General features: G+C 56.6%; 1 protein-coding gene across 19 annotated transcripts in view; it reads right to left on the reverse strand.

Annotated features, from left to right (window-relative positions):
- Positions 1–20,981, reverse strand: part of SHANK2 (SH3 and multiple ankyrin repeat domains 2) — a 490,708-nt gene that overhangs the window by 126,089 nt on the left and 343,638 nt on the right. The window lies entirely within an intron of this gene.

A 20,981-nucleotide genomic window follows, 5' to 3' on the forward strand; every position in this document is an offset into this window, starting at 1 on the left:
AACCCCAATGGCCCCCCGTTGCCCTGGGCCTTCCTGCAACTTAAAAGGCCCTGTGGGACCTGGGTCCCATCCTTTTCCCCACTGCATCCGCTCCCTCCCAGGGCGTTCTAGAACATACGGAGCCCTTTCCTGCCCTGGGCAGGGCCTTGCACTCACCACCCACGCCGCTTGGCCCACCCTTCCCAGCGCCCTCCCCGCATGCGGGTTTCAGCCTAGACGTCTCCCCTCTGGGGTTCTTTCCTGATCCCCCAGAGATAAAGGCTCTGTCCCTGCTGTCACGCCCACAGCATCCGGGCACGGACGTGTGTGTGCAACTGCCCTGAGGTCGCCGTGACAATCGACCACAGACTGGACAGTTGAACACAGCAATTTATTCTCTCTCAGTTCTGGAGGCCAGAAGTCAGAAATCAGGGTGTCAGCGGGTCCACATCCTCAGAAGGCACGGCCTCCCTCCCTGTCTCGGATGAGGACACGAGTGATGGTATTTAACCTCCCCCTGGAGAAACCAGGGTCGTCCCGTGTTTTTTGCATTCATGTTTGCAAAGACCCTTTTCCCATATAAGGTGACATTTACAGGCCCCAGGGATTAGGGGCTGTGAATGGTTGTTACTGACCTCCTGCGGCGTGCGTGTGTGTGTGCGTGCATGCATCGTGTGCAGGTGTGTGTGCACCTGTTTCCCTCTCCACCGTCCCTTCAACGTCCTGCCACGGTTCTTTGCTGACATGTTTACGGCGCACTGGCTCCAGGTGATGCCTCCGCTCCTGGCCGAGTCCCTGTAGGGCTCAGAATGGACTCTCGATACAGGTTTTCCAAATGAACACTCTGCACTCGACCTGGTGGCAAGAATCCTGCCCTTTCCCATCAACGAGAACCTCCACAGCTAGCCTGACCAGACCCGGGTGTGCCTGCAGGGGAACGGACCTTTATTTGTTATTCACAGACAGGGGGCAGGGGGGCCTGGGCTCCCAGTTTTGTTCCATCCCTGCCTGTCTTCAAGGCCTGGCCGGGTGAGCAGGGCAGTACTTCCTGGAAAGCAGAATCCAGGTTCGAAAGACAAAAGAGCAGAAGGACGGCAGGAAGGAGGGGGAGAGAGAGAGAGAGAGAGAGAGAGAGCGAGCATCTCAACCTCCCTCCAGACCCCTCCAGGCAGCAAGCACCTCACAGAGGACGTGCACTCACATGAGTGACACCTGACACTCATAGGGCTGGGACAGAGAGGAAGACCGGGCTCCCTGAGTGTGCCGGCACCCCCAGAATGCTGGGAGCCCTGTAACCTCAGACCCTCTCGCCCTCCAGGCGGTGCAGGGAAATCTCAAGGTGAGGCCACCCGGGCACCCAGAACAGCCTCGAGAGGGCCAGTGAGTCTGCTGTGTGCCAGGCTCAGCCCCGTGCGAGGTCTGGGAGCCACCAGCCTGCTTCGGCTGCACGGCCAGGTGCGCTGAGCCTGGGGGTCTCAGGGGTCCGTCCAGGCGGCCCGCGCGGGCAGGTCCGTGCGCGGCAGCGCTCCCGGGCCAGCGAGAAGAAGCTGGAAGGCGGTCCACGGCGCACCGTGAGGCACGCGGCAATCTGGGGCTAATTTCCTCCTGCAAAGAGGTTGATCGCATGGTCTGATAAGTGCACTAATCACCTCGGCGTGTGTGCCCCCGAGTCCAAGGGCGGTGGGCCAGCGTGAACACCTGTTGCCGGGAAGGGAAGCTTCCGAAGCAGAGGCCGGAGCAGAAACCGTGGGATCCCTGAGGACCCGCCAACCACTGGGCTCTGTGCTGGACGAGCCGCTCATGCGGTCACCGAGTCCTGCCCCTGCACACTCGCCCGACCCCACTTACAGGTGAGGCCACTCTGGCGGGGTGTCCCCTGCGGACCATCCCTGGTGAACTGGGATCCAGGGGGAGGGACCCTGCCTCCTTCTACTGAAGCAAAGAAGAGGGGGTCCGGGCGGCTCAGAACAAAGGGCCCTGTGCTGTGCCGGCGGAAGCTCCGTGGATCTGGACGGCGCATTTTGTAAATCTGCTTAGACTTTCCTGTGTAATAATAATAATAATAATAATAATACCTGAATAATTACCAACATTTGCAAGAGGAACATTTCCTAGAATAATTTGGGTTCCTGGCTATCGACTACCTGTTTGTGTCCCTGCCTAAGTGATGGGATTGGGAAGTGGGGCCCTGGGAGGTGATTGGGTCACGAGGGGAGCCCCACGAATGGGATTAGTGCCCTCGTAAGGACCCCTTTGGGCCATGCGAAGATTGCGTGACACTGGGACCCGAGCCCCGAGCCGGGATCACAGTGTGATGCACCTGGGCCCCGCGGACAGGGGTGGGGCACAGGGGCACCCCCAGGTCACGCCCACGTGAAGTCCCCTTCTCTGAGAGCCACCCTCTCAGCCCGCCTCACCCCTGCAACTCCCCCAGAGCTGCCCCTCCCGCTGGAGGTCGGGGGAGAGGTCGGAGGGGCCCAGGCAGGAGGCATCCCGGTTCTTCCACAAGCACCGTCAAGCCTGGACCCTGCAATCCTGGGTGAGCCCCTGGATCTTCATCTATAAAATGGGGACAAGAATGCCAGGCTGATAGTTCAAGTGGCCAGTGTCATTACTGTGGCCTCCTGGGGCCCAGAGGGATGGAGAGAACCTCTTGGCTCGGGTTGCAAGATCTCAGGCTGCTCAAATCACACACCGGCCACTGCTCGGCATCCCTCCCTATGAAGAGTAACCACAGATACGGCGCAGAACTCAGGGCAAGTTTTCTGCGTTGTGTTTCTCTCACAAGTCCCTAACTTTGTCCACTAGGATCCGTCACAAGGCACCCGTCGGTCAGCGGTGGGGACTGGCCGCGGGCTCTCCTTCCCGATGCACGGGGAGCTGGCGGCACTGACCGCCCCCCGCCCCGCAGCGAGGAGTAACCCCGAGACACGGCTCTCGCCCGCGGAACACGACCGGGGGTTTGTGTGCCCTTCCTTGCGCCGCCCTCCTGCCAGCCAGATGCGGTGGGGCCCAGTGACCAGGGCCTCCCCACGTCCAGAGCAGAGGAGCCAGGGGAGGGGCCGAGCCTGGCTCTCTGAATTGCAGCGTGGACGACAGTGGCTGCCGCTGGGGAGGCCCGTTTGGGACTTGGGAGGAGGGAGGAACAGACTTCCATTGTTCAATTCCAGCCGCTATCCCCCTGGGGCCTGTCTGTTGCAGGGCGTGGGCACAGGGGCAGCTGAGCAGGCGGGGAGCCTCTGCTCGGCTTGCGGCTCGGCTGGCCGGAGAGGGCAGGTCGCCTGCGTGATGGCCCAGCACCCGGGATTGTCATGGGTCTGCCTCTCTGGGGTGACGGCACGGAGCCTCTTTCTTGGGAGCTCCCGGGGCTGGGGAGAAAGTCACGGGGGACCGGGCGCCAGGATGGGAAAGTTGACCGGGCCTGGGGCCTGCCCCTCGTCACCGGCATTCCCCAGGGAGGCTCCTCCAGTCGGGCGGGTTCACGAGCTTTGCCATCAACCAGACAGAGCCGGCCGCACGCTTCGCGCACCGTGCTGGATCACAAACCACTCCTAGGAACGACTGGCAATCGCTCTGGATTCCAGGTAGATTTTCATGGCTGAAAATGCCCCGGCCTTGGAAACTTTGATTTTCCATTCGGTTCAAATTTAAATCCCTCACGGGAAGCGCCGGGGGGGGGGGGGGGGGCGGAATATCCAGGACATGGGCGGTCAATGGACAAGGCACCGAGTGAGTGACAAAGGGGCACTCGGCATTAAGTCAGGGAGGAAGGTGACACCGTGCAGCGTCACCTGTGAACCGCTTTTGTGAACGGTTACGAGTCTGTGTGATTTACGGGGACAGCCCTCCCCCACCAGCTTCCTTCACCTTCCCAGGCACCTCCCCGCGACTCTGGGAAATCGCAGGTGACACAAACGGGGCATGCATTTCCCGGAGATTTGTATCTAGCTCGGAGGCTCCCCGCCGAGGGTGGCTAAGAGTGACACAGGTCCTTGGAGAGACGGGGACAAGAATGCAGCCGCAGCACCCCCGGCCCGAGAGCCGTCACCTCGCCACGGATGCCGTTTTCATTAGGGACAGATGCAAGTTTTAAAGAAGTTACGTTCCAGAAGAGCCAGATGCCCCTGACTCACCCCACACCCATCTCCTCCCCCCCCCCCGGTCACCCCGTTACCACGTCGGTGCGCAGACTTCCAGCACTTTCTGTGCACTTTTGTGTTCCCTAGGAAAATCCAGGGCATGGAGAATGAATACAGGATTTTGCATGTTTTCAAGATGGCACAGATATTGTCAACTACGGCGATCGTCCTGTGTCTGTCACTGAGGAACACTCACTGGGGACAGCTCTGTGCCTCGCATACACGCTCCCCTCTTTGCTTCTAACTCGTGTGCACTTTCTGCTTGTGTGACGAGGAATTATTGGACACCTGCTTGTGCCAGGTGCTCTGGCTGCAGGTGAGTGTCTGGCCCCATCTGGGGGGGAGCGGGACTGACTCCTGACACACTGTGAATTTGACCCCTGCGTGGGTAAGAGCCCCGAGTAAACAGGAAGCAGGTCAAGGGGCTGTGGGTGGGGGAGGAAAGGTGCACAGCGGGTGGGATGCATGCGGTCCCCTCCCCGACTCAGCCCTACCGGCCACAGGCCGTCAGGGTCCTTCCCAGCTTTTTGCCATTTCAAGCACGGCTGCAGAGAATACGCACGTAGGTGTGAGGGGTGCGTCCCCCCACGGATCAGGTCACCGCACGGCCCAGTCTCTGCGGACCCAAGGGCCATGTGCAGGGCGCAGGGACATCACCCACTTTGTTTCGGAGCTAAGGAAACAGGCCGTGACCAGCCCAAGGTCTCACGGTAAAGCCTTCTTGTTCAAAAAGTTGTGTTTTGTTTTTTTTTTAAGTCGAGAACATTGCTTCCCTTAAAAATTTTTTTTTTCATTGGAGCAAAGTACACATAACACAAAATTTGCATTTTAACCGTCTCTACGCGCACAGCTCAGCGGCATCAACTACATCCACACTGTTGGGTAGCCGTCCGCATCATCTGTCTCCAGAAATGTCCATCTTCCCAAAAGGAAACTCTGTCCCCGTGACATGGTGACCCCCCCCCCCTCTCCCTCCGTCGGCCCCAGCACCCACTGTCCACTCTCTGTCTCCATGAATTTGGAGACTCAGTGATCATGGAGTAGATCACACGGTGTCCTCTGTTTCCCAGTGCCCCTGCCCCCGCCGCCCAGCCTGGTCATTTCGGGGACAGAAGTGAGAACTGAGGGGGGGGGGCATCCCAGGGCAGCCCCTCCTCCAGGCGAGCTCCTGCTCTGAGCGAGGTGGTCATGTTCCCATTCCCGCAGGAAGTAAAACAGGATGATCTTTGAAGGCACCTCTTCCTCAGGGGTGACCCCACACAGGCCTCACGGAGCAAAGCAGGAGAGAGGGTGGCGTCAGCACCTGGGCCCAGACCTGCTGGCCGGACCTCACACGGTCACTGAGCCCAACGGTCACCGCATCCGTCACACGTCACCCCCCAGTCCCCGGAACAATAACCCGTGCCTTGTGCCAAGAGCTGCATCTGGACCACCATAAACAAATGAGGAGGTGGCTCTCCGTGTAGGGTGGCCCCTGCCCAGCAGGGACACTGGGCAAGTGGGAGGGCCATGTGGGGAGGACCCGGTAGAGGCAGGGGTGTGCAGGCGGGGCCGCGGGCAGGGACAGGGCTGGCCAAGGGATGCTGCTGGGCACAGAGCCTGTTCTCAAAACAAAAACAAAAACAAAAACCAAACCAAAATGCGCACCCCCCCCCCCCCCCAAACCAAATCAGGCCATTCTGCCCAGAAGGCTTATTAAAAAGCACTCCTAGAAAATTAACACAATTTCTTCCTGGAACAGACGAGGCCAGGCCAGACACTGGAAGGGAAACTAATCACCACGGTCCCCACATCACCGCTGCGGGGGCTGGACTGCTGCCACCAGGCCCCGGGCTGAGTCACCTCCTGCCCAGGGACTGACATGTCCCAGGAAGACGCAACAGAGCCCGGGGGTGCTGGGGCCCGGGCGGCCCCCTTCCCTGACCCAGGAGAACACACAGTGTTCAAGAGCTACCCGCCCAGAGCTGCACGCAGGTTCACGTCCTGCCTTGTCTCTCCCTCCCGAGGTTGGCATGCTCACCAAACCCCGATTCCCTGAAGCTACGTCCCTTTGGGAGGCTGGTGGGGGCGGGAGGAGGTCTTGGCCCATGGTGGGCACTCAGCCATGAGCACAGAGTGCTGTTGTTCCCAGTGCTGCGTGGCCCCTGCTACCACAGGCTGGGGACCAGCTGCCGAGAGAGTAGCCTTCCTGGTCCCCCCGGCTGCCTCCTGACACTGGGCCAGTCAGTACAAGTGGCCGAGAGTCTCAGGCAGGAGAGACCGTTTCCCTGCTGCCTGCCGAGGCTGAGGCTCCCAGGGAGCTCCATACATGCCCTCGCCCCGCACGGCGGGTCAGATGGCCAGGAGCTCGCTTCCCTAGCACGCTCTTCTGGACATTGAAGGTTTGAGCTCCCCCCAGATTCTTATGTTGAAGCCCTAACTCGCAGTGGGTCCTATGAGGTCACGAGGGTGGGGGCCCCATGATGGGATTAGTGCCCTTGTAAGAGGGGCCCCAGAGAGATGATCTCTTGCCCTCTCCACCACGTGGGGACAGCAAGAAGCCGGCCGTTTGCGAACCAGGAAGAGTCGCGACTTCTGAGATTGTGCTCCATGCGGGAGCTGTGGCCCGAAGGCTTCTGGGGCAGAGGAGGGGTGTGCTCAGCCTCTGAACACTGGGACGCTGCTCAGCCAAGCCTGGGGGGCGGTGCGGGAGGGACCTGGAGGTCCTTACAAGGGACAGACACCTTACGTGGCCACACTCCCCTGCCTGTGCCTGGGACCAGGTCTGGATACTCTACAGAGCATGGAATTTGGGGCCCCTTTGCCTCAGTTTACCACAGGGTCTGTGTCACTGGAACGGGGGTATCAGAGAACCTGTGTTCTCCCGCACAGAACACAGAGTCCCGCCTCAGGGCCAGGGCTGAATGGGCCCGCGGACAGCGTGCATGATGAGCTCAGAGAGGCAGAAATCCATCGCAGGCTGGTGAATCTGCCGGCCCCATCGATTGCCTTCCTTGTCCCTATACCCGGGACTCAACCTTCCTTTGGGAGCCAGCCCACCCCCGCTGGGGAGGGCATGTGACCCTGCCCGGCACCTTCCATCAGCCTCGTCCATCACTGGCTCTGCGGCGGTCCTGTGACCTGAGGCAGGCCAATGGGGTGCTCCTGTTTGCTGGGGTTCCTCCATGATGCGATAAAGTCCTGGAGATCCTGACTCTGCCACCTTTGTGGGGAGAGCTCGCTCTGGTGAGAAGCCAACACAGAGGAACCCAGAGCTGAGACGGGGAGCAAGGTCCTGGGGGGACACTGCTGAGCGAGCGCCTGGGTCCAGCTGGGCCTGAAGCCAAACACCCCTGGAATTTTCGTCACTCAAATCAGCGCATTCTCTCTACGTGCTGAGCCGGTTCGAAATGAGTTCTCTCAATTATACAGAAAGTTCTAGAATCACACGATTGAGCAGCATTTTGGGGAGACAGGGTCGCTCTGGCTTTTCTTCCATCCTTAACCGGTTCCCCTTGAGGTAGGAAGACCCTGCTCCCCTACCTCCTCCAGGAAGCCCTCCAGGTATCTTCCTATCAGTCACAGCCTCTCCCTCCATGGACTTTCCATCTGCTTAGTCCACGCCTCCTTTCGGGCCCTGAACCACTTTGCCGTCTCTGGTTGGGGCTCCGTGCCGGGTGACGAGGCCCGCCCTGGGAAGACACGGAGGGCACTGCGGCCCTCTGGCTCCAGGCCCGCTGTGAGAGCCAGGCCCGTGGTCCTCCTGAGCCTCAGCGTCCTTGCTGGTGAACCAGAGCGTCCCGGACCCGCGCTCTGGGGGCACAGGGCTGAGAGGGGGGCATCCACACGAGGTGGCCGTGGCAGCAGACAGGGCGGCTCCCGTGGGGGACCATGACCTGTCGGCGGACACAAACTCCGCCCACCTGGCTGGGAGTCCTGGGGCTCGAGGGACTGCCCCCCCCCTTGGAGCTGCTGCTGGAACCCGCTGCCCCCACTGCCCCCCCAGGAGGCCATGACCCACTTCATCTGAGGTGTCCTTCCCGGGTCCCCTCATTCCTCCCACCTCTGGCCCTCCTCCCAGCCACCCGCCGGTGGCCTCCGAGGTGATCAGTCACCGAGGCCCAGCTGTCTGCCCGTCTGCACGTCCGTCCTCTAGTCCCTCCTGCTGTGCCACCAGCGGTCTCCTGGCTGCTCTGGCCCTGCCCCCCTCAGCCCTACCGCCTCCTGTCCCAGCCTCTGCAAACCCAGGGTCAACGGGCCTAAGCGTCTCCTTAACAAGAGCCACCCCCTTGGGAAGGTGCATTTTGCAGTGTGTCCTACCACTTCCAGGCCGGCTCCAGTGACGGTGACACCACAGCCCTGGGAGACGTTCCCACCCCGCCACCTCCCAACCCCCATCTCTCAGGCCCTGCCCCTTGCTTAGCCGCATGCTGGATGCCGGGCAGGATGCTTTACGTGGATGCTGCTTCACCAGTGCACACAAACGCTGGTTCTGTTCCTGTCCCCCTCCCCCCAGCCCACCGCACTCCTTCCCTGGCCAGTCCCTTCACCCCGTCCCCTACTCCAGGCCTCACGGTGGAGGCCAAGCTCACAGCATGGCCTCCGAAGCAATCACCTGCCTGGACCACAGCCCGGCTCGGCTGCTTGCTTGCTGTGCGTCTGCAGGCAAGTGAGTTCCCCTCTCTGTGCCCCAGGCTCCTCACGCAGAAAAACAAAGAGCTGACAGGAAGATCCCAATGAAACTGAGCACCGAGTGAGTCTGTGTGCGTGGGATGGGAGCATTTCCCGTTGTTACCGTCATCACCGCGGCTGATGTCATTTGCAGCCGGCACAGGCTGTCCAGCAGTGAAGGTGCTGGTGGGTTTGAGTTCTGGGTCCGTGGGCCGGGGCTGCCTCCCCTTCCCTCCGCTCTCCCGCTTCCCCTGCCAGGCTGAGCATAAAGATGGCCGTTTACTAGGCGCTCACGGAACGCCTGTCGCTTCCCCCCGAGGCTGGGTCAGCAGTTTACATAAACACAGAATTACATGACCCAGCAAGTCCGTCCGCTCGGAGGTGCACACCCCGAGGAACCGGGAACAGGGACCCCAACAAAGGCTTGCACATGCACGTTCATAGCTGCCTTATGCACGAGAGTCAAAACCGGAAAGCACCCGAACATCTGAACGTCCATCAGCGGACGAATGGACAAGCACGGTGTGGGTCATCCACACAACGGAATGTTATTTGGCCACAGAAAGAAGGATGTGCCGACACACGCTACCTTGCGCGTGAACCGTGGAAACGTTCTCAGTGGAAGGAGCCAGCACAAAAGGCCACGTGTCGTAGGACTCCAGGCCAATGGAGCGTCCAGAACAAACCCATGCGTCCAGGCAAACCCATGGACACAGAAAGTCGATCAGTGGCGGCCCGAGGCGCAGGGAAGCGGCGGGATGGGAGGTGGCTGCTAATGGAGACGGGTGTCTTCGTGGGGGTTGAAAACGTTCTGGGACTAGAGACAGGAGATGGTCACACAAAATGGCTTAAACTTAAAAAGTGGCTAAACTGGTCAGTTTTATGGTGTGTGTATTTTATCACAATAACAAGGATATGCACAAAAAGAGTACACGCGTATACACACGTGGCAAAATGTGTCTCTGACAGACACGTACAAAGAAATGACAACCTGAGAAGGTAAGTACTAAGGCAGCCCCATCTCCTGTCGGCGTCAGCTGACTTCTCCCTTTGGCTTGTCTGTATTCCCAGTTTTACCCGGGTGGACGTGACTTACGCCAACCCTAAAGAAACAGCACTAATGTAAAAACCCCTCAGCAAGAATACACGGGGGCAGAGTTTACTCCAAATCCCTAACGTTTTCTGAGAGCAGGGGCACACACCCCCCTATAAAGGCTGTGGGATTTGAGTAGGCAGTGGGAGAGAATTCTTGAGAGAATTCTGGAACTTCAGGGGAAGGACTGGCCAAGTGCGGTTCCCTCTGATGTAAGTCAGTCGCCCCCTGTGTCTCTGTCCGCCTCTCGAGGTCCTGGCCCTCACTGGGGGGATGCGAGGGAGGTGGTCTAGGAGAGACCAGCCACCCCTCCGACGCGGAAGTGCCCGGTATGAGCTCTCAGGGTGCCCCGCTGTCCTCATTGGTGTCAGCCAGCCTCTGGGCCAGGCCCGGGATCACAGCTCATCCATTCAACCAACAGACATACTCTAGGCTCCTGCTGCACCAGACTCTGTTTTCCTGGGTGCTGGGATGGCCCCAGGCGCCCCCTGGAAGAGGGCTCTGCCCGCAGAGGGGACCCGGGCTCTGGAGGGGAGATGTTCAGCCGGCACATCCTTGGGTCATGTAAACTCAACGCGTGGCAAAGCTGAGAAGAGACGCATCCCTCAGTAGCGGCTGCAGTTTGTGGAGGTCTGTATCTCTCGGATGAGGTGGGTCAGGGAAGGCCTGGTGGGAGGGTGTCTCGTGGGAGGGTGTCTCCGGGGAGGGAAGGGATGGGCAGGGGACTGGGGGCAGGGAGGCTGGGAGCCGTAGAGTCCTGCGGTCCACGGTAAGGACAGGATCTTCCTGAAGAATGAAGATGGGGAAGTCTCCCTGGAGCAGAAAATGGCTCTAGGAGAGAGATACTCTTCTTAATCCCACTTTGCTGGCAAAGAAATTGAGGCACAGAGGGGCTGTGTAACTTGCCTGAGGCCACACAGCGCATAGGTAGGGCAGCTGGATTTGGACCCAGATGGGCTGCCTCCTGGGACTGAGCGTTTAATCCCCACCCTCACCTGCTTCTCAAGGGCAGTGGCCTCCAGTCTGCCTCCACCTCCCTTCTCCAGCAAGGCTCCAGCCTAGCGATCGGCAGGCCTCGGAAGTTCCTGCTAAAATCCCCAAGCGAGCATGCCTCCGGCGACAGAGTGAGGCCCAATGACTCAGCTCCCATTTAAGGCCCTCTCTGACTTGGAGGGCCCATCCTGTTCATCCTTCCTGGGCCTCCTGACATTTCCCACACGGGTCTATGTGCTTCTGCCCCTGAGCCTTCCTCTGGCTGTGCCCTCCCCCTGTGGTGCCTCCCACCATTTAACGGACCCTGACTGTGTACCTGTCATGAGCTGGGCTCTGGCTGGCCCCTGAGGTCAGGTCAGGAAGGGACAGGAACACGTGCTGCTAGTGGCTGTCTCAGGGGCTGTCGGAGAGGCTTCCCTGAGGAGGGGCTACCAAGCAGAGATCCAAGGGTGAGCCAGTTACGCAGGTGGAGGAGGTGGAGATAGGAGAGAGGTAACAGAGAGCACGAGTGAGCAGTGTGGGCAAGTGCTGGGGGTGGGAGGAAGTGTGGCACGTTCAGGAGACCAGGGAGAGAGGGCCAGGGTTAAGGCCCATCTGTCTTTCCAGGCTGGATGTGTGTGCTGCCTCCCTAGCTCATCTGAATAACCATCCCTTCTTCGGTGCCCCAGCTCTGAGTCCCAGCAGAGGTTTGCGGGCCTCCCTCCCTCCCCAGTCCACTTTGCCCCTTGAGAGCAAAGATGGCCTCCACTCATCTCCTTGACCGAGGGCTGAGCACAGAGGCGGTGCACTAAAAAGTCTGTTACGTGAAACCAAAGGTCCAGGTAGAGGCGATTGGAAATTCCGCCTGGGGGAGGTTGGTCTCGGTGGTCTCAGAGCAGACCACTCATGACTTCACAGCACCGGATGGTAACCACGGCCTTCCATGTCCCCTTCCCCAGCCATTCTCTTCTTAACTCTTCTTATTGTTGACCTGCACACAGCCTAGTTCCCAGGACTGACAAACTCCATCAATTGGAAGATCCAACAGGGCATTTAGCATGAGGCCTTCCTTCATTTCATTTGCCAACCTAACGGCTTGTATCATGAAATGCCCCACAAAAGGGCACGGCAGACAGACAAATCAATGCTAACGAGAGCCTGCTGAGCACATTGGGAGGTGAGTGCGTGGGAGGAAGGGAGGGAGGGAGGGCAGGTGGTGAGGACCCAGGAGGGCTCCTTTCAGGGGAGTCAAGAGGCACATCAGAGAACCCTGGGCCAGAAGTTTCCAACGTGGAGCTCTTGGCTCACCATGCCTCCTGTAGACCTCGCCTCATATAGACTGGGGCTGGGTCTACAGCATCCTTCCTGGGTTGGGGAAGACAGTTATAAGATTATGTCTGAAAAACTTTAGACTTTCTCAGGGCATCAGTCAGATGCAAGCTTGGGAGTCAGCACTCTCTCTGGGGCCCTCAGCAGCCGTCTAATCTCTCAGTTCCATCACCTGCAAAGAAGGCATAAAATGCCTACTTCTCAGGAGTGTCCATCACTGAACACAGGTTTTGGGACTTTTGTTAAGCATCAATCATCTACTGGGTGCTGGAAACCCAGCATGGACCAGGTCAGCAAGCTCTCCAGCCTGCAGGGAGCAGGCATTCTCATGAGAGAGATGGACAGTAAGTCAACCACCCAACACATATGATTCTGATGGTGGAGGAAACACACAGTGGAGTGTCAGAGTCAGGGGCAACCAGAGGGTGCCCAGTGAGTCCCCTCTGGGAAGGTGACATGTAAGCTGCGATCTCAGCGACGGAGTGAAGGCTGGCTTAGAGCATAGGCTGCCACAAATGCTCGAGCCATACTGGTCCCTTCACCTCTCCTCACAGGAGAGATTTTCCCAGCAAGCAGGCAAGCACACTTGCTGAATAATAAGCTGCAGTGCCCAGGAAGGCCAAGGATACAGGACCCAGGGACGGGAGGTGAAGGGAATGAGAAAGGAAGCACTGAGGCCTCCCACCAGGCTGCTTCTCCTGAGGGAGGCCCCATCCTCCCAGCTCTCAGGAGGGGTCCCTGCACCCTAGAGAGATCCCCACACCCTGGAGAGGTTCAGGACCCTGGAGCGGTTCAGCACCCTGGAGAGGTCCCACGCCCTGCAGAGGTCCCCACTCCCTGGACAGGTTCAGCACCACGGAGAGATCCCATTTCAGGCATTCTCCTATGGCTCCCCGCCACTGACCGGACATTGTCGCCCCTACTTAAACTGACATTCCAGGCCCTCTCTGGACCAGCCCCAGTCACCCCCAGCTCCATAACATTTGGCCACTTCCCAAATCCACCTTGAACGCTCCCGACACTCTAAGCTGTCCCTGGAACCCCCCTCTTGTGTTCTGCCTGTGGAAACCCCACGTACTCAACTAAGCACGGTGCCGACACCATCTCTTTCGCAAAGCCCTTTTTCAAATTTATCTTGGGGCTTTTTGCTCCCTTCCAGACTGAGTTCCCCAAGGAACTGAGTCTGATTCATGTCTTTTCTCCCCACAGCACATGGCAGCCCAGCACCTGAATGAATGAAGTTGTAAAAGTGATGTGTACAATTCATACCAATTGTTAAGATATCACCCTGCCAGGAGCCATGCTATGTGCTTCAAACACATTTTTATTTACAGTTTAAGAAACTGAGGCCAAGGGATGAGAGATCTGTCCAAGTTCGCATTCAAACAGTCAAGTGACAGAGGCTGGATTCAAACCCAGATCACAATCCACAGCCTGTGCCCTTGACCACGGCTCCTTTGTGTCTCTATCCAACTCAGTACACTGCCATCTGCTAGGCCTATGGAGCCTTGAGCACAGCAGCCGTGGTCCCCTGAAGTGATTCTGAATCTTTTTTTAGCCTGAAATTGAAATCACTGATGCTTCAAATTAGAACCCCAAAATGAATGAGCCAAGACTTCAGATTTGCAATAGCTAAACTGCCCGCGTCTACCTTCTCAGCAGGATTCCGGGCTGCTCCTCAGCCCGGACCACCTGTTCCCAGTCAATATGGAGGACAAAGTGAATCATTCTCTAGGCACAGAAAGGGGCTATGGCTATGTGCAGGAAAAGGGTCCAGGCTCCCACACTTTCAGGGGCTCTGCTCAGAGCAGGGGTCTCTTTAGAGCCCTGGAGAGCAAAGACCCCAGTGCTAGGATACACAGAGAGACCCCAAGGCTGTCAGCCTTGAAAGGCCAAGACCGTAATGACAGCACTTTGCCACAGGCACTGGCATCGTGTGGAGGCCAGCAACAAAAACAGACATGCTCCGCTGTGCTGACTTTTATTTGCTACCAAAGGAATATTTTTCAGTCATCACTGAAAAGTGACTGGGAGCTGAGAGCCCAGCAAGCCTGGGAAGGGAGGTGAAGAGGCAAGTCAAGATGGCCATGCTTACTCTCTGCACTGACCTAGGTGCCGGCAGCCCAGCAGCAGGGGAGCCAGAGCTAGAGGCTGGCCAAGGGGCCCAGACCTCTTCCAACACGAGCACAGCAAGAAGCCACAGGGCTTCAGAACAGAAACACTCCACACTTGGAGAGACCACAGCCAGCCCCTGGGCCCTGCTTGTCTTTGACATGAAACCAACAGAACTTCACAACTGAAGTATCAATATGACTCAAAGTCAAGAATTCACCAGTCACCCTACCTTCCTGCTGGTATCAGCTGGCATTCGGTCTTCACTTAGTTATTGACTTAGATACCCCTTTAAAATGATTTAAATAAGATGTTGAGAATTTGGGGGGGTGGGGTGGCTAGAGTTCCCAGCTTGGCCATGTGGGCACCAGCAGGACACGTGACAAAGCCTCTCACAATATCCCGAAAGGCAGGACAGAGAAATGCGAGCTGGGTGTTGGGGCTGAACAACTGTCTGGGAGGGATGCCGGCACCGGGGAAACCACGACAGGGCTCTGGCCTCAGCCCTGGGATTTGTGGCTGGAGGGCAAAGCGGGAATCATGAAGAGAAATTCCAAGATTACCTAAAAGCCCGACTCGTGCCAGAAGAGAACGGAACGAGGCAGAGAGGGCGCGCCCTGGGAGCAGAGGTTCAAGCCAAATCCGGGGGCATGGCTGCCAGCCATATTTGGGGCTTGCAGGTGGGGCGGGCCAGGTGCCTGCATCAGCTGATATGCCGTCCACAGAGACGCATGAAGAAGCTACGGCCAGTGTGCTCTTGACTTATGTGCTTGGCACAGCGTGGGTGTGCTCTGTAACCACTCCATGCTTGCGACGGTAGTGGTGGTGATCGCCCGCCAGCATTAGAACTTATCATGGCTTACCATGACTGTTTGTTCCACTAATAGTCATTGGTTCCTTCTTCCCAGTCAAGCATCATGAATGACAACGAAGGACAGGATGGTCACCAGCCAGTGCTGACGGCATGCACTGCTGGCCTCAGCCTTCTAACCAGACCGGCGCTCACAGCGGCCCATGCGCCCAGAGCTCGTGGCACACAGCCCGTCCTGATGACCAAACTCTCCCAACCACCCGTTTTGCTGATGGGGACACTGAGACCCAGGAAGCATGGGCTGATCAGTGACGGGTGCGGCAACCGAGGGGGCAGAACCTGAACATCATTTCCTGTCCTTCGTGCGATTTAATGCCGAAGCTGGGGAAGGCTGGCAGATCACCCCCGAGCTTTTCCCACTGTTCACAGCCCCAGCTTGATGACAGGTAATGGTTTAGGCAAATGTGTGTTAGAGCTCGTGCTACGATTCTCAGCCGAAGAAACATAAGATACTCAAATGATCTCTGAGGAAAACCCCGGGGCATCCCCCTTAGCATCCTCACTTCGGTGCAAACTGAGATTATAAAACAGTTGTAGGCCATCACGAGTACAAGCATTTAATACGAGGAAAAGTAATTAGCAAACTCAAGCATCAGTTTTCAAGGATGAAGGATATTGCTGCCTGCTTTTAATTGCAAGGGAAAACCTATTTAGGGAATTAACACAAAAACGAGATTGGCCACTTCAGGGCTAAGAAAACAATCACAAAAACCATAGGAGCCTCCAGCTCGGCATCAGGTTGGTAAGCAATGGCCCCAGGAAAATAATTAACGCCCAGGAAAGTGTTCTCGTCCCCGAAGCAAACAGCAACACCTTGGCCACGGAGGCTGAGACACCACTCAACTGTGCGCGACAGCGTCTTCTAAGGAATAACTTTCTATTTATGAAATTAGTACCTGTCAAAAAAATTAATACTGTCACTCTCGAAAATCTGAGAAAAAGACAAAAGTCTGAAAAAAGAGAAAATAACCATACACGATCCCGTCACCCAGGGGTTAACCTCTCCTCTCCTTTTTTTTTTCCCTATGCCTATTTTGGGGGAGATTTAGGTGGTATTATGCAGACGATTTTGGTTCTGCCCTGTTCACCGATATAAGGTGATCTGTTGTCATTAGTAGCAAGAACTCCTTACAAGCATGATTTTTAAATGCTTTCTTGTGCGCCCACGACAGATGCACGATGTCCCCTCAACCATTTCCCTACAGCCCCAGCCCCTCAGACTGTTTTTGCTACACTGTGCTCTCTGCTTTGTCTGTTTGTAGATCCTTCCCTTAGAACGGATTCCTAGATACAAAATCCCTGATTCGGCTTTACAGCTCTTACTACATCCTGTCACATCGATTTCTAAAAAGTTTATGGCAATTTATTCTTCCACATAGCAACATGAGTGCTGTCACCAGCGACGGGTAGAGTAATAAAAAAAAAAAAAAAGGCATTTGCTAATTTGAAAATAAAAACGGGCACCTCGTCATCTCTCTTTCTTCTTACCCTTTGCCCATTTATACATCAAGCACATCAGCGTGTCTCTCAAGAATTTCCGAGCTCTGGGGGCGCCTGGGTGGCGCAGTCGGTTAAGCGTCCGACTTCAGCCAGGTCACGATCTCGCGGTCCGTGAGTTCGAGCCCCGCGTCGGGCTCTGGGCTGATGGCTCAGAGCCTGGAGCCTGTTTCCGATTCTGTGTCTCCCTCTCTCTCTGCCCCTCCCCCGTTCATGCTCTGTCTCTCTCTGTCCCAAAAATAAATAAACGTTGAAAAAAAAAATTTCAAAAAAAAAAAAAAGAATTTCCGAGCTCTGGCGTTACCATGGTTGGAATCCACTTTCCAGCTCTGTGACTGTGGGCAAGTGGCCTAACCTCTCTGTGCCTCGGTTTCCTCATCTGTGACATGGGGATGGCAACAGAAGCCACGTTATAGGCTCGCTGCGAGGATTAGATGGGATTGTGCAGTGCCCGGCAGATACACCCTTGGTTACTGTCAGTAAGGACACGGGCCTTGGCTGTGTTTGCTGCAAACGTTGTTTGCTCTTTTGACGTGTAGTGTTTGGTTGTATTGTAGAAATTCTTCTGAGAGAGAACGTTTTCATTTAAGAAAGTGAAGCAAGAAACAAAGCTTGGGTTTCCGAATGGGGGGGGGGGGCTTGTGGAAGGAAGATGGTCCTGGCCTCGTGTCAAGGGCCATGCAGGACCTGATGACAAATGGAGGGTTCAAAACGCCAACACAGGGGCGCCTGGGGGCTCAGTCGGTTGAGCATCCAACTTCCGCTCAGCTCATGATCTCACGGTTCGCAGGTTCGAGCCCTGTGTTGGGCTCTGTGCTGAGTGGAGCCTGCTTGGGATTCTCTCTCTCCCTCTCTCTCCGTCCCTCCCCGACTCATGCTCGCTCTCTCTCTCTCTCTCATTTTTTAAAAAGCCAACACGATCAGGCCAGCCGATCTGGAACCCCCGGCAGCATCACCTGAGTCACCTAAAGATGCCATGCCCAGGTCCTGCCTCAAGCCTCTGATTCTGTAGGTGTGGGCTGGCATCCAGGTCTCTCTATAAATAATGACAGGTGACTCTGCCGCTGGCCAGGTTTCCCTGTATGAGGCTGACAGGCCACCCAGTTTGGGGAGTCCCTTGCAGGACACCAAAGTGACATCCCAACATCCACGTCTCCTCAATTACTTGATGTGAAACTCTCTACGTCACCCTTGGGACTCCTCGTAAGTGACCTCTCCCGCCCCATCTCATGGGGGTGGGGAGATCCAATCAGGATAATCTCGAGGAAACAGCGGATGAAGTCTTCAACCATCTGTGCCCGAAGGCTGATTCTACCTCTGCAGTCTTTGCTTTTAGTTCTCTGATGAGCGTCTATTATCATTGAGCCCAGTTTGAGTTGGGTTCCTGCTGGAACACAGCACCTTTGTCACTCGTGGATGGTGGAGTCCCCGTGCTTTTATTTGGCCTGCCTGGAAAGAGGAACTTTCTCTGATTCCTCTGCTTACTGCTGTCCCTGGCCCGTCATCGCCACCCAGACCCACTCCTCCCGGGAAGGACTCGGCCCCGGCTGCCCTGCCCACTCCCACCACCCCCTGAAGCCCTCTGGGAAAGGTCCAGGGGCACCAGCCACGCAGGGGACTCCAGCCCATTATGCTGATCTGAAAACGCAAACACACATGGCCTGTGGAGCCACCACATTCAGATGCCCCCTCTGTGGGGTACACACTTCTCCCTTTCCTCCTCTGAGATGAATTTTTACAGCAACCCGGCTGGCACACTTAGACCCATCTATCTTAATGTAATTCCTGGGCTCACGATAGCCTTTTACGTGGACTCTACTCCAAGTGTTTGCTTTTCGGCGGGGGGAGTTTGGGGGGCAAGGTCAGCAAAGAAACCGTCCCGGTGACCAAGGAGCAAAGGCCTCCCAAATGCTAGGGCAGGAGGGACGTCAGCTCTGGAGGGCAAGCACCAAGGAAAGCACACACGATAGGAAGCCCTTCACGACAGGAGCTGGTGGCACCAGCAGATGACCACGTCTAAGAAGGAAGAAGGACGGTGGTCCAGGAGATGCCAGTCCAGCAAGACGTGGAGGAGAGACCAGACCCACCGGAAGCTGCCCCTTGGTCCCACGTTCAAACCACAGCACGCGTTTTGAAAGAGAATACAAACAGCGGGCATGCTCTGAGTTCCTTTCCAAGAGCAGGGAGAGGAGGAGGTTTGCCCAGAGGAGTGCAGGGCAACAAGGACAATTTGCTCATGCTTGTGACCCTTCCACACGGGACCCTGCGCTTCCCCAAGGCTCAGAAACCCCCTCGACTCCAGGGATGGCTTCTGGCCAAAATTAAGATTCGCCCGAGACAACACGGGTTCTTTTAGAACAACCCCTCCAAGGTTGAAGCTTTTCAACAGACAAGGTGGAAAAACCGTCTGTTGGAAAATGCACAGACCTATGAGGCTGTAAGTGACTCTAATATTCCAGTGGTACAACCCAGCAGCTAGGAAACACCTCATGGAGACTCTGCCTTTTTTTAATCTAAGCAGCTAAAGGAGACTTCCTGAGCCCCAAGAGTAGCCTTGGAAATGCACTAGGTGGGTCAGTGTTCCAGCAGCCCAACCCCCGTCCCCCCATTAGCACGTGACCCCCAGTAAGCGGCCCAGGGTGGCTGTGGAGGGCTGAGCCCTCCTTCGGGTCTTTGTGACATAATAACACCAACACGGCATTCATGCCTCTCAGCGCCAGCCATTCCTAGAATCCCAGAGCTCAGAGGTTACCCGGAATCTAAAACCTGTTCCAAAATGGCAAATATATTTGCATATCAGAGGTTAAAAGCAATGTCAGAGGAAGTGCTTTGCAAACAGAAGTGCAGAAACTCTTCCTGCTCCCAATTTCCACGGAGGCTTCAGTCTGGCCGGGCGGCTGGCCCTCTCCGCCCAGGCCAGGCACACACTGCAGACGTGTCCGCCAACCAGGTGTAGCTCTGCTTCCTCGCGAAAGGGATGGGCCCAGCACATGCTCCGAGGCGGTCCCACGTTTTTCTTCCTGACTAGTTTATCAAGGAGGCACTCCGATGAGCCAAACAATGGGGGACACATTTCCATCTGCAGCCTTCATTTATTATTTAAGCCCAAGAACCAGCATCGGCTGTGTCAACCTATTGGAGCCTCTGTCTCTGGGTCTCTCTCTGTCACACACACACGCACACACACACACACACATACGCGCGCGCGAAGGAGACTTACATCACAACTACATCCTACAGAAGATGATTCAACCAGTCTCTGCATTTTTGTGAGGTTACAAATCAAGTTAACCCACGAAAGCCCAGCGGGCCCCACGCTCCATCCTTCTGGATACACACGCACCCAAGGTTTCTTCCAAGCCGGGCTCTGATTGGTCAACGATAATTTAAATACATCTTTCAGCAAATGAAACGAGACCAGCACAAGGCACCTTGAAGAGGGTAAGTCACCTTCTCCATTTTCCTTGGCTCTTGGGTCTGTTTCCACCACAGTGCCTCTCCTTCTGGATTTCCATCACTCCACCAGCCTTGAGAAGCACTAAGGAGGCCACGAGTAAACTCGAGCTCAAAAGCACCCCGGGAAGCTTAGGCATGACCGGGAGAAGGGCTCCCAGTGGCCACGTCGCCATATGCCACCCCTCCCACCTGCGTGGACATTTCCAGTGCAGGTGACACTGGGCTCGGGGTTAGCCCGGAAGAATGCCTTCCCAAGAAACGTCAACTCCCAAGGAGGACCGCTTGAGCGAACCGAACCCCTTAACAGTAATTTTTCCAAGGTATGGCACCCTCTTTTATCCTTAACATTGCCAAAGAGTAACACGTTCCTCTGCACAACAAGATGGAAAGTAACACCTGAACCCGCAAAACGCAGGGAGCTCGGAAGCGCTGGTGGCCCGGACACGTGATGCGCACCAAGACGCTAACTCCAGCAAGGGCTCGGAAACCAAGGGCGCTCGTGTCTAGTGGGATTCTTTGAACGAAGAGAGTTCCCTCCTTTCTTTAAAAATTAAATACAATTTGTCGTCAAACTGGTTTCCATACAACACCCAGTGCTCATCCCAACAGGTGCCCTCCTCTCATACCTACTGGGAAAAGCCCGCTCTCAAAGCCCCTGGATTTAAAATTTTCCTTTTCATACTGTCAACGCCAGCTTCCCCTCTCGCTCACACTTAGCCTTTGAAGGCCAGTCATCGGACGGGCAGCGTCGCTGCGACGTTCGAGTCAGTGATCTCTCAGCCACCAGCGTTACGGACCTCACGTAAGCAAGGGCCGCGGCACAGCACTTTCCTTCCTGCCCTTGTGGCACGAGAACGGGCGACGGCCCCTCCTGGCGTTTCTC

This window comes from Leopardus geoffroyi, chromosome D1 (genome assembly GCF_018350155.1).
Source record: "Leopardus geoffroyi isolate Oge1 chromosome D1, O.geoffroyi_Oge1_pat1.0, whole genome shotgun sequence".
Taxonomy (NCBI): Eukaryota; Metazoa; Chordata; class Mammalia; order Carnivora; family Felidae; genus Leopardus; species Leopardus geoffroyi.